Here is a 14208-nt window from a genome sequence, read left to right as displayed (position 1 = left end):
TCCAAAACAAGGAAACCTGCCAGGAGATACATTAAGTCTGTAAGCGAAGAAGGCTCCGGGCAAAGAGCTGTCAGTCACAGGGAAAACCCAACACAATACATGGTTTCTACTCCTGTTCCGAGGCAGGGGCGGTTCCCACTCAACCTTCCCACTGCCTCCCCCGCTGCACACACACGCGGACACAACTGTGAAGGCAAAAAAGGATTTGTTTTCCAAAGTCACCAGGAAAATCGACACCAAAGGAGGCAGAGGGAGTATGGGACCGGTGGCTCCTCCTTGGATGAAAGAAGCCGGGGCAGGGGGAGGGGGTTCAGCCCCGGGCCTGGACTTCACTCCACGTCCACGGGGCCTCCTTGCTGGCAACTGGAGGTCCGTTCCCAAAGAGTCACGGCCACTAGAATGCTCCAGGCCATCTGGCCTTCCTCTCCAAGACACGCAACGTGGAAAGACTCCAGGATTCCGTCTTTACATACCCTGGCATCATCCCTTTCTTCACTGAAGAGTGGGTCCACACACGAGATCCGGGGCAGCTAGGAACTAATTTCAAGGGTGGGATTCGTACACTGCTGGTGACCTAAAGAGATGGGGTCCCTAGTTGGCTCCTCCACCCTCCTCAAGAAGATCATCTTACACTCCACCAGAAGAAAAGTTCACCCACCAACACAGCCAACTTCTGGGGAGAAGTCACGAGCCGGAAAGCACACAGTGAGTGCCCTAAGCGTGGCATCTGAAGAGCTGAAAGAGTCCTGTGGGTCATGCCTCTGGCTTCCTGTTCAGTGCAGGCCTCCAGGTATCGCAGCTAAAAGGCCGCCAGGTCTCTGAATAACTTCCACAGTGGGACCCTACCACGGAACAAGGCAGTCCGCCCCTCTGCGGAACAAAGTTTCATTTCCTCAAGCCCAGTTCTGCCGGTGCCACACGGGAGTGTTCCCTTTGCTGGACTGCACAGCCTTGGCCCTCACATCTGTTTTCCTCCTGACACCTGCAGTCCTAAGAGGTGGACATCCTGAAACACATGGGCTTGTCCATTTGAAGGGGGAATATGGGGAAGAGAATGGCCAGGCCCCAAGAAAGTGGGAAATGTCTAGGAATGACAGGCGTGCCAGCTCGTTTTCTCTCAGCTCACAGTTCCTCTTACACAAAATCTCTGCCATCGGCCGCCATGGCCAAAGCGATGCTGAGTGCTCATTCTAAATGCTGGCATCGGCTCAGAGGAACAGCATGGAGGGTGGGTTAGAGCACCAGGTCACGTGCCACTGCAGGCTGGTGGCCCCGATGCATCCATCCCACCTGTACCAGGGCCTGCTGTGGGCTCCGTTCCCTCTTTGGGGGTGAGCCTGACTCTACATCTCAAGCCTGGATTTTTCAAGCATCCTCTCTGATTTAATGCTTTCAATCTCAGGGTCTTCAGCTAATATTTGCTCTCCCTGTGAGTCCACAGAGAAGGTGAGCGGATAGATCGGTGTGTATTATTATAACCTCTGAAGTTCTTTTTAAACTTCTCTGAGAAATACATTACCTTTACTATCCTGGCTTCAATTTGGTATATCTATAAAATGCATTCACCTGCTATGGTTTAAGGAAAGTGCAGCATGTGTCACAAATGCTTTAAGGGAAGGGACCAGGGCGTCCTGACAGCCTTCACATAAACAGGAAGCCCTTCCAGGGATGCCACACGGAGCTGTGAGAGGGCAGCTGGGACTGGCCGCCACGGGGTGAATGACGAGTTAGAGGAGAACTGCACTTTGTACACTGGACATGGTAGCTCATGCCTATAGGCAGGAGGATAACTTGAGGCCAGGAGTTCAAGACCAGCCTGGGCAACATAGCGAGACCCCGTTTCTATTTTTAAAAAATTAAAAATTTGGCAGGGCACAGAGGCTCATGCCTGTAATCTCAGCACTTTGGGAGGCTGAGGCAGGTGGATCACCTGCGGTCAGGAGTTCAAGACCAGCCTGGCCAACATGGTGAAACCCTGTGTCTACTAAAAATACAAAAATTAGCCAGGTGTGGTGGTGGGTGCCTGTAATCCCAGCTACTCAGGAGGCTGAGGCAGGAGAATCACTTGAACCCGGGAGGCAGAGGTTGTAGTGAGCCGAGATCACACCATCACAAACTCCAGCCTGGATGACAGAGTGAGACTCTGTCTCCAAAAAAATAAAATAAAAATAAAAATTAGCCACGCGTTGTGGTATGCACCTGTAGTCCCTGTACTTGGGAGGCAGAGGCAGAAATATCGCTTGAGCCCAGGAGTTCGAGGCTGCACTGAGCTATGATTGTGCCACTGCAGTCCAGCCTGGGCAACAGAGACACTGTCCAATAAATAAAAACTACATTGCACTTTGTAGTTTCCAAGACTCTTCCATACACACCAGCTCTGTGGGGGATGCATGATGGCCACCATTCGGCAAATGAGAAAACTGTGGTTCCACGCACTGCCTTTGGCCAAAGCCATGTGACTAGTAAATTGTGGGCAGGAATGAAAACTCAGTTCTGAGTTTTAGAAAGTAACTGCTTCCAAACTGCTTCCCCAAAGGAGGCTCTCTCCTACCCTATGCAGTGGAAGGGGCTCCTATGACGTCCGTCGCTGGGTTTCTGAGAACACAGGAAGCAGCAGGAGCACAGAGACACATTCAGGAGAGAGGCTGCAAATGCGGGGACCAGCCCAAGAAGATGGCACTGGGACCACGATGTCCAGCAGCTCCCAGCCCTGGTCAGAGACCACTGATCCACAGTTTATACAATGCACTGCCCTTTGCAGTGGTCCTACGCCCTCCACTGCACCCCCAACTCTACCCTTCAATGAATTTGTCCAACTCAGTTTCCATCTGCTCCACCCTCTCAGGCACATAGAGGCTCCTCTTCCCCATGCACTCAAGGTGAAGGCCAGTGTTCCCAGGGGCCTTGCCTGGGGAGCAGGAGGTGCCAACCAAGATTTTACACCTAGAGAGCAAGTCACAGAGTTTTTGCCACAGAACAAAACCACCCAACTGCAGAGCTGGAGGATATCACAGATCACCTATGGTGACCCCTTCAACACGCCTAAGGAAACAGGCTCGGAGATTTGAGCTGACTGGCCAAAGTCACAAACAGTTCAGTAGCAGTGCAGAAACTAGGTGCCAGGACTCCAGAACTTGTGTTATTTTTTTTCTTACCCCATATTTTATCTTCTAATGCAAGTCTTTGTTTTTGTTTTTTAACAAGTGGGTAAACTGAGCCACCAAGTGCTTTGGTGACTTGCGGGCGCTGACACAGTAGGTGGTAGAACCAGGCACTGGGCTCACACCTGTACAACTCCTAAGGCTACAAGTGTTCTTTCCAATGCACTCTTTAAATCCTAGGCATTACAGCACAGCCTTTATGCTAATCCCTGCTAACCGCTGGAATCAGCTAAGGAAGTGACTCCTGCCCGGAGAACCAGCAGTTCTAAATGGACTTGCTGCAAACACTGAAACTTAAACAAAAGAGGTCTATTTGGCACTCAAAGTAATAAACAAAATACCAAGACCATAGGAGTGTTCCCCAAACTTACAAAGATGGCACTCAGTTTGTATAATGGCATCACTGCAGAGAAATCCCTCCTGGGCTTCTCAGAAACTCTTCTGGAGGATGGTGGATTAGCAGCATGTTCTAGACAGTGTCTCTCTCAAGTGCTGGGGGACGAAGTGAGCCTTGGGCCTCACCAGTGGAGACCAAGTCCCTGGGAAGGTCAGATCAGCTGGAAAAGGCAGCTGCCCGGCACAGCCACGCTCACCAGGCAGATGTGCTATGCACACACAGACAGACACGCAGGAGGGCACATGTACACAGCCCATCACACCACACACTACCCACATCTGTCTACACCCACACTTCACAGATTGACCCATACACAGGCAAACACAGACACAAACACACATGTGTGCACAGCAGGTGATCCCTTGTGTCCCCCGGCTATACACAGGCATCAACAGACACCCACATCTTGCAGACATAGCCCCATGTGCACAGAGGCATAAACACACACATACCACACACGCACCTCCCCTTGTCCCTTATTGTCACTGCAGCCTCTCCTGCCTCCCTCTTTCAGGGAAGCTCCAGACACCTGGGCTAACCCAGCCCCACAGGCCCTCATGAATGCCATTCCCAGTGCAATGCTTTAGGGCTGGCTCCGGAGGCACTGTGCCTCCTGCCCCTGATCTGGAAACAAGGTCTGGAAAGAAAAGTCAGGGCCATTTATGGGTCCTGACAACGGCTCTTGGTAATGGCCAGTCCTGCGGTGACCCAAGTATGAGTTGATTACAGGTTCTGGCTCCCACTCTGCACACGCAGAACGCAGGTGTCCCGGGGCACTGACCGCTGCAGATGACCCCTTCCCTGACGGCCAGGGCAGCTGTGCTGACCTCATCAGCCACCTCCCGAGGGCTCCTTCAAGTGGGTGGCCCTGAGCAGGCCCGGACCCAACAGGCACCACCCTGAGCCCTCTCCTCAGGGACATGGCTCCAGGGCTCCTCTCTCCCTCCCACCCTCACTCAGAGGCTCCCTGTCCAAAACGTCTCACCACTGGTGTCTGCAGTTCTGCCATTAGGACTTCGTTATTTAATTAATGAGGTCTTCCTCTTCTTGTCCTCCTCTTCCTCCTCCTTTTCTCTCTTTTTTTTTTTTTTTTTTTTTTTTTTGAGGTCTTTTTTAAAGATATAAGACAGTCATGTTTTAAAATAGGTTCCCGGCCGGGCGCGGTGGCTCAAGCCTGTAATCCCAGCACTTTGGGAGGCCGAGACGGGCGGATCACTAGGTCAGGAGTTTGAGACCATCCTGGCTAACAGGGTGAAACCCCGTCTCTACTAAAAAATACAAAAAACTAGCCGGGCGAGTTGGCGGGCGCCTGTAGTCCCAGCTACTCAGGAGGCTGAGACAGGAGAATGGCCCGAACCCGGGAGGCGGAGCTTGCAGTGAGCTGAGATCCGGCCACTGCCCTCCAGCCTGGGCGACAGAGCGAGACTCCGTCTCAAAAAAAAAATAAATAAATAAAAATAAAAAATAATAATAATAATAAATAAATAAATAAATAAAATAGGTTCCCAGTGTCTCTGTGTTGCCAACAAGGCCAAATCTCCATTCTGTAAGAAAGCAGTCAGATAGCTGCACAAGCTGTCTTTTGCCTGTTTTGTCATCATTTCTAGACACTCGCCACCACAGCCTGATAAGCTAACTACAAAAAGATTCACCACTCCCCAGTGCAGCGTCGCAGCTCCTGGTCTGATCTCCGCTGGGATTATCTTCCTAGGCCCACCTTTGCTGCCTGACAAATGCCTACCAGGTCCATGGAGGACAAATGCCTACCAGGTCCATGGAGGACAAATGCCTACCAGGTCCATGGAGGACAGCACAGGGTCTCTCATCTCTGCAGCTCCCCTTTCTCATTTCCTTGAAGACCAGCTCCCTGCTCTATGCTCCCGTGGCTCCCAGCTCTTCTCTATCACAGGCATCTCTGCATCTCCTGACCTCCTCTAGATGGTAAGTCCTGGCAGAGCAGAACTACTTCCCAGTCACACCCCATGACCATTTTCTGGACACTCACCAGCGTGGAGCCTAGCACGCATACCATGCAATTAGCCTTGACTGGGTCTGTGACACTAACATGAGATTAGGTTAATCCAGGCGTTTCCTCCCTGAGGCAGGAAACACCATGAGGAGCAGCACAAAGGCACTGTGAGCCAGGGCTGGAGCATGGACAGAGGCACCTTGGCGAAGCCTGTGACAAACCCAAAGCTTCTGCCTCAAACAGGCCCCAGGAGTGCAGACAGCAAGGTACCCCAGTGTGGCCAGGGGCCCCTCAATACAGACACTCTCAACCTCTCCTCCAAAACTCACCAGCCCCTGTCTGGCCAGCCCGAGGCTCACTGCAGGGCTTCACACTCATAACACACTTCAAAGGCAACACACCCCAGGCAGAATTACACCATTAAAAACCTCCGCTCCTGGACTCAGGTGTGCAGGTAAAAGCTATCTATGGCCAACAGAGTTTTCACCTTCCTTACCCAGGGCTTAACTTGGGTTCAGAGCACTTGGAGGGAGGAGACGGCTGCAGAATTCTTTGCAGCAAGGACCCCATAGCAGCCCCTTTTGGCTCTGATTATTGATATGGTTAGGATTTGTGTCCCCACCCAAATCTCTTCTTGAACTATAATCCCCAGGTGTTGAGGGAAAGACTTGGTGGGAGGTGACTGGATCACAGGGACAGTATCCCCCATGCTGTTCTCATGATAGTGAGTGAGTTCTCACAAGAGCTGATGGTTTTATAAGGGGTTCTTCCCCCTTCACTTCCTTCACACACTCTCACCTGCCGCCATGTAGAACGTGCCTGCTCCCCCTTATGCCATGGCTGTAAGTTTCCTGAGGTCTCCCCAGCCATGTGGACCTGTGAGTCAATTAAGCCTCTTTTCTTTATAAAGTATCCAGAATGGTGTAGTATCTTTATAGCCTGTGAGAACAAACTAATACAATTATGGAGACGTCCCTCTTCCCAAGCCCTGGGAAGAAATGATATCAACACTTCTGTTTACACAGCTAAAATCTTTCTGGATGTGGATTCTAGTCAACAGATGTGGTATAGACTAAGCAGGACTCAGTAAAAGCCCAACGATTGTTGAATTATCTCTGCAAGAGTGCACACCTTCTGCAGGTGGTTAGATTTTCAAAAGAAAACACATGCACAAACACACATCATGAGCCTGTTTTTAAATGAATGTGTGTTAAGAGTAAAGACCCTGTAACCGGAGAGTTTGGGTGCCGGCTGGCATTTGGCACTGTGCGGACATCTTGGCTTCTAGTGCCTCTACATCTCAGAACAAAGGTCGGGACTCTTTCCAGCCAGCCCTGCATCCTGTAAGTGGAAGCAGTGGTTGCGGGTAACGTGGAGATGAGAGGCCGCTCTCAAGGCTCAAATCTTGCCTGTGCACTTCTCAGCACCTTGCCCGGGGCTGACAACAAGTACTTACCTGACTGAACTCCTTCCCCTCGCAGCTATGCACTCCCTGGGTGTCATCTCTGACTCGGGCCCATGGCCACAACCACGAGGGAACCCTGAAACACATGGGCCATTCATTCCAACTGCTGCACCACAGGAGCAGGTGCAGCCTTGCTGGGACCTCGTCACCCTTTGAGCTGGGTACACAGACAGCTGCAAATCGGAAGAAGCAACTCCCCCTCCCATACCTCGATCCAGCTTTTGAGTCCCCACGCTGTGGGCCAGGGCTAACCAGAACACAGAATGGGGAGTGAGTTGTTATAACTGACAAATGACAAACCAACATTCTCCTCTGTATTTATTTACCAGCTTAGGTTTCATCAATTGAAGAATTACTACTTGCTTTGAGTCTTAACTCCCTTTCCCTGTCCTCGTCTCCTGACACCAGGAATGCCCTCCTCTACTTTCTCCATTAATCTTCAGCCTGACAGTTAGATCCTCATCTCCTCCAAGAAACTTCCCTGAATTTCTCCAGGCCCCACCGAACACCCCTCCCTCCTTCAGGCCTGAGAGCTAGAACTACACACAAAGGCATCTGAAGATACAAAGAACAGAGACAAACAAGCATGGCAAAGGCCTGTCTCACCCACCAGATTCTTGGAGGTTTTGTGGGGGGGTTTGTTTTTGTTTCTGTTTTGAGACAAGGTCTCGCCCTGTTTCAGACCCAGGCTGGAGTGCAGTGTCCTGAACGCAGCTCACTGCAACCTCGACCTCGCAGGCTCAAACGCCCGTCCCGCCAAGTAGCTGGGACCACAATGTGCCACCACATCTGGATATTTTTTTATTTTTTGTAGAGACAGGGTCTTGAACTCCTGGGCTCAATCTTCCTGCCTCAGCCTCTCAAAGCACTGGGATTACGGGCGTGAGCCACCACACTTGGCCTCCAGATTCTTAAATATGTTGAGGGCAAGAACAGGGTCCTCCATATGGTGCTGAGACCAAAGGAAAAGTGGAGGGTGCCCAGGCTGTCTATGAGGCTGAGAGGCAAGCACAGCGGGCTGGCACGGCCACCCTATGGAGTACCGCAGGAGGGAATGCGCTCTCCAGGCACCAGCTGTTCTCAGGGTTTAAAGTGCTTATCCAGGCTTGTTTCTAGCTCTGGTGCCACAGACATACAGTTGGGGATTTCCTTCAGCCATAAGCCATTCCCCAAAGCTGAATGCATCCGTTGCGGAAGACGCCAGTGTGAAATAATTTTCAAAGAGCTCACAAAGAGAAGAGAACACATCTGAGGTAGTCCCAAAAGGAAATGTCCTGCGGAGAAAGCTGATGGAAGGGCTAGAGAAAACAAGAGAGAGAAAATCCCCCTCATAATCCTGCCTGAATGAGAAAGAACATCATTTAGAGAAGCTGGTTTCTCGTTTTCTCCCCACTGCCAAAGTACTATTTTGGCATCTCTTTACAACTCACAGACATCCTTTCAGAATTTGTAAATGATTTCCCTTAATTCCTGCCCTACAGAAAATACCTCTTTTATGCCTTCAAATACATGCAAGTCAGTAAGCATCTATTACCTGCACATCAGTCCCTAAGAACTGTCAAATAACCTCAGCTCTCAGGCTCACAGCCCCCCAAACCTAACAGACCAACACCTTTTACATTCAAGACTCAAACATCTATATGGAAGCTCTGCACATGCACCGAGATCCCAACCCCAAAAGCCCAAACAGACACAAATGTCACCTTCTCTCAGGAGTCCCCAGTTCTTGCTCCTGCCCCTTTGAGGAGTTGAGATGAGAAGGACCCAGGGTGCAGCATGAGTTATGGGAGCTACCCACAACCATCTTAAACTCAGCCCTGCAGGAAGAACCCCAAGGCTAGTGGGACACAGAAACTTCAGCATCTGGGGCTGGCTGGGACTGTAAGAACAAGAAGTTTATAATCCAGCAGTCTCCCTGAAAAAACCACTATCATTCACTACAGGCCGGTGCAGTGGCTCACGCCTGGAATCCCAGCACTTTGGGAGGCCAAGGTGGGCGGATCATGAGGTCAGGAGCTTGAGACAAGCCTGGCCAACATGGTGAAACCCTGTCTCTACTAAAAATACAAAAATTAGCCAGGCATGGTGGCGCACGCCTGTAATCCCAGCTACTCAGGAGGCTGAGGCAGGAGAATTGCTTGAACCCAGGAGGCAGAGGTTTCAGTGAGCTGAGATCACGACACTGCATTCCAGCCTAGACGAGAAAGAGAGACTCCATCTCAAAAAAAAAAAAGAAAAAAAAAAGAAAAAAAATTAGCCGAGCGTAGTGGTGGGTGCCTGTAATCCCACCTACTTGGGAGGCTGAGGCAGAAGAAATGCTTGAACCCAGGAGGCAGAGGTTGCAATGAGCCAAGATCACACCACTGCACGCCAGCCTGGGCAACAAGAACAAGAGGCTGTCAAAAAAAAAAAAAAAAAAAAGAAATCACTACAGTACCTTCCCTGGAAAGACTTGGAAGACTTCATTTCGTCTCTTCCCCATCATCACCATTCATGTGTCCATCCACCCCCTCACTTAAATATGTGCTGCGGCACTCACAGAACTCGACTTACCTAATTCCCAAATGGGTCTCCCACAGCCACCCACTAGCAAAGCCAGAGACACTGGGGGAGCATCTGCAGCAAAATTTTTTTTTTTTGCCACTGTCATTAACACTCAGCAGAATCCAGAAGATGACTTCACCCCCTACCACCACGCCCTGGTCCCGGCTCCCAAATCAGTCAACATGTCCAGCCCCTGCCAAAGTGGTTCAACAAATGTCTATTTTCAAAGAAACCTAAGCTGGCTGCTTCTGGTTCACTGTCCTCATAACTCATCACCAACTATTTGTGGGATGCGAAGGGGAACCATCCTGAGCCTGCCCCCTCTGAATTAGGAAGTCCCCAGGTGACAGCAGTAAGAGGCACTCAAACCCAGGGAGGCTCACGCTACAGGGGCAGCTCCTGCACACACTGACGATGGGGCAAGTCCCTCTTCTTGGTTGCCCAGACAGACAGACTGCGGTGCCAGGTCCTCTGAGCACGGTGGGAGTGACAAGCACGAGCGGCAGGCCAGACCCCCTACACAGCAAAGCTATAGTTCAAATATGTATTGTATGTGTCTGGTTTTCACACGGAGTTTGCAACCTGCCAGTTAGTAGTGTTTACCTTGGTAAAAATTCACGGGAAATCTTAGTCTGAACAGGCCCAGAGTTTATTTTACTGCCAGATAAACAACTTTCTTTGATAAATCATCCATGTGACAGTGTTCCTGAAAGACTAAACAAAGATTTCAAGCACAATCTATAGGCCTTTGAGAAGCCTTCCAAAGCGAACGCATGTTTAATTGGCTGCCCTAAGGTCGAGGCAGGCCAATGGTCTGACATTTCCTTGGCCATTTGTTCTTCTTAAACACATACACACACACACACACACACACACACACACACACACACACACATACAGATTGGAGCTTCCAGCACATTTCTGCAAAACTGGATGAAACTTACCAATATTTAAATGCTCATTCGCCTTATAATGCATAGTCTATTTTTTGGTTAAAGGAAGTGAATATCACAAGGCAGGTATTGGGGTCGGGGAAGGGAAAACTGTCCCAGAGATACTGCTGGAGAAAAGAGGGGACGGAGGGAAGTAAAACAGCACAAAGGGGCTCTGAAGTCCCTCATACATAAGTCCTGCTAAATTAGAAGGAGAACATGTTAGGTACAGGGTTTCTAAAAAACACACAAATGAAACTTCAGTGGGCCTATCCTGGAACACCAGGCAGTCACAGCTCCCACATTCAGCCCTCATCACTGTCTGGAGGCTTCCAGGTTTACCTTGACATAAGGATGTCATCTCACTAAAACCCAGATCTCCTAACTTCTAGTTAGGGTTTGGCTTTCCGAGGGGGAGTTGTTTGTTATTGTTATTGTTAACTACAGCACCTTGAAGCTGCATAAAGCAGTTTTTTTGTGGGTATTTTTTTCTTTTGAGAAAGAGTTTCGCACTGTCGTCCAGACTGGAGTGCAGCAGCGCAATCTCAACTCACTGCAACCTTGGTCTCTAGGTTCAAGCGATTCTTCTGCCTCAGCCTCCTGAGTAGCTGGGATTACAGGTGCCTGCCACCATCCCCAGCTAATTTTTGTATTTTTAGTAGAGATGGGGTTTTGCCATTTTGGCCAGGCTGGTCTTGAACTTCTGACCTCAGGTGATCCACCCACCTTGGCCTCCCAAAGTGCTGGGATTACAGGCATGAGCCACCGCGCCCGGCAGCCTAAAGCTATTAAAGGTCTTCCAAATGGGTTTTTAAAAACACTTCTTCAGTTGAATCCTCTGTTAACCAGAGAATTAACTAGCATATTCCATTCTTCTTCCTAAAAAACTTCTCCCCCAACAAGCTGATTTCATTGGTGCTAGAATTTTCCTTCCTGGGCTAAATTTCATCCTAAAACAATTCTTTCCAATAAGAAGATTTAATAATTATTACAGATTGAACAGCCACCGTATTCCAGGAACTGTGCACACTTGATTAAATCCAATTCTCCCAACACAGTCATGTAGGAATTCTCATCCATAGTTGGCTGATGAGGAGCCAGGCTGAGGGAGCTTAAGAGACTTTCTGGTGGTCGCTTAGCTTAATGGGTTGGGATTTAATCCAAGTCTGTTTGGCCCAGAGCCCGTGTTCTTTCCATTCTGCTACACTGCCGGCTTTCCCAGCAATAAGGGAGCCACTGATTCCTGAGCTCCTTCTGTGTGCTGGGCACAGACATCAGTCCATTTAAATTCTACAAACCCTGAGGGTAAAGGAGCACCTGATGCCCCTGCCCAGGAAGCTCCTCAACTACTGTCCACCGTGATGGGTGTGAGAGGATGGGAAGGAGCAAGGGTGTGCAATCTGGCCTGGCTGCCAGGGAAGTGCTGGTGGGCAGTAACAGGGTTCCAGGTACAGTGCTCCTGGGTCATTGAATGCCTAACTCCTTTACTTTTTTTGTCTTATTGCCTTCAGTCAGTAAGGTGAGGGCATGGACTGGCTGATCTCTGATGTCCTATCCAACTCAACACTGCTTTACAATGGCAAAGTGGTACAGGGGCTCACTTCAGTAGCACACACGGTAAAACTGGAACAATACAGAGAAGATTCACATGGCCACCGTGCAAGAAAAACATGTGAGTTCATGAAGTGTTCTGTATTTTCAAAGGATAAGATGTAGGATACAGTCTTCAGTAGCACAGCTAGGCAACTATAGTTAACGATCATTTACGGTATATTTCAAATTACCTAGAAGAGTAGATTTGGAACATTTCCAACACAAAGATCAGGATTTCAGGTAGTAGATATCCCAATTACTCAATTTTTTTTTTTTTTTTTTTTTTTTGAGACAGAGTCCTGCTTTGTTGCCCAGGCTGGAGTACAGTGGTGTGATCATGGCTCACTGTAGCCTCAAATTCCTGGGTTCAAGCAATCCTCCCACCTCAGCCTCCCAAGTAGCTGGGACTACAGGTGTGTGCCACCATACCCAGTTAATATTTAATTTGTAATGGGGATGGGGTTTCAGTATGTTTCCTGTGGTGTTGAGGCTAGTCTGGAACTCCTGACCTCAAGCAGTCCTTCTGCCTCACCCTCCCAAAGCACTGAGATTACAGATGTGAGACAGCATGCCCAGCCCCAGTTACCCAGGTTTGATCATTACACATTGGATGCTTTTATCAAAATATCAAACATACTCCATAAATATGTGCAACTCTTTTATATCCATTAAAAAAAATTTAAGTGGTACAGGTGAGCAACACAGCACCCAAAGAAACGGGCAGTTCACATGAGCTGTGAACAGCCCCCTCGTCCCACTCGTCCCTTGTCCCTTCTTCTTTACCCACCTCAAGAAAAGCTTCAGAAAATAAAGGTGAACTTGAGGGCAAATCCTTCTCTCCACTCCCCTTCTTACGAGAGTTTGTAGTCGTATCCAAAGATGAGGACATGATGCATAGTAAAATAAGCCAGATGCAAAAAGACAAACATTGGCTCAGCCTCCATCTCTTCACTGCCCGCCCACCCCCACCCCCCACCTCCCATGCACAAGAAGGCTGCTCAGAAAGAGACACAGGCTCTCAGCTGGGAGTCACACCTCTAGTGCACTGAGCAATCGACCAATCTCAGGTTTTTACACGCCTAAAACATCCTAACTGCTCCATTTCATACAGATCTGTGGATAGGATATGTATCTTCAGTAACAATAAAACTCAGTTGTTTTCCACCTACGAATTCCACCCCCAGGGTAACAATTCCTTCCATATCTAATTTTATTTGACCGAATGAGATTCTGGATGCTTATATGCTCAGTCACCCAAAACAGGGCATATAGTTTTCCCTGAACTTAATACACAAGTTGCCGATACCCACCTTGAAAAGAGCCTTCTCCTTTAAAAAAAAAAAAAAAAAAAAAAAGTCCATCATGCCTGTAATCCCAGCATTTTGGGAGGCCAAGGTGGGGGGATCACTTGGGGTCAAGAGTTCAAGACCAGCCTGGCCAACATGGTGAAACCCCATCTCTACTAAAAATACAAAAATTAGCCAGGTGTGGTGGCGGGCGCCTGTAGTCCCAGCTACTTGGGAGACTGAGGCAGGAGAACTGCTTGAGCCCGGGGGGGCAGAGATTGCAGTGAGCTGAGATCACGCCACTGCACTCCAGCCAGGGTAGAGCAAGACTCAGTCTCAAAAAAAAAAAAAAAAAAAAAAAATTCCAACATCCACATCCAGTATCCCCTGTCATTCATACACTCAGCTGACAAACTTTCATTTTATGTCTACCATGTATAAGACACTGTGCCGGGGACTATTTGAGTGCAAATGGGCCTTACTTTGTTCATTCCAAGACACAGGTTTTCTGCGCATTTCTGCAAGAAGTATTTTTTTTGTTTTTCTGTTTTTTCTGTCAGTAGTGCAAACTGAATAGTGTGTCTCACAATACCTTCTCCCACCAGGTAAAACATGGCATCAGATACAGAGGCTGCTCTCGGGCAGCCTGCAGGTGCTGCAGTGACTGTGCTAGCAGCCAGCTTGCTTCATCTTTGGGAGGAAACCCAAGGTTTACTTTGGAAAGGCTGAGCCTACTTTCTGCAAGAGCTCAAACTTCCCATCAGACTAAAACGCTGTCCCCCAAACAGCAGCACAGCCAAGACACCTTGAAAGAAGTTGGAGGCAGAGTGAGAACAGATTAGTGGAGGTATGGAGGTGCAG

General features: G+C 49.1%; 1 protein-coding gene and 1 non-coding gene across 2 annotated transcripts in view; one reads left to right on the top strand and one right to left on the bottom strand.

Moving 5' to 3' along the window:
* Positions 1-14208, bottom strand: part of LOC105476541 (secreted frizzled related protein 1) — a 47525-nt gene that overhangs the window by 24098 nt on the left and 9219 nt on the right. The gene's annotated exons all lie outside the window — the stretch shown is intronic.
* LOC112425712 (U6 spliceosomal RNA) lies at positions 12062-12168 on the top strand. Its single transcript, XR_003016843.1, has one exon. It is a non-coding gene; the product is annotated as a U6 spliceosomal RNA (small nuclear RNA).

This window comes from Macaca nemestrina, chromosome 8 (genome assembly GCF_043159975.1).
Source record: "Macaca nemestrina isolate mMacNem1 chromosome 8, mMacNem.hap1, whole genome shotgun sequence".
NCBI classification, from domain to species: Eukaryota; Metazoa; Chordata; class Mammalia; order Primates; family Cercopithecidae; genus Macaca; species Macaca nemestrina.
This window is presented reverse-complemented; position numbering and strand designations above follow the sequence as displayed.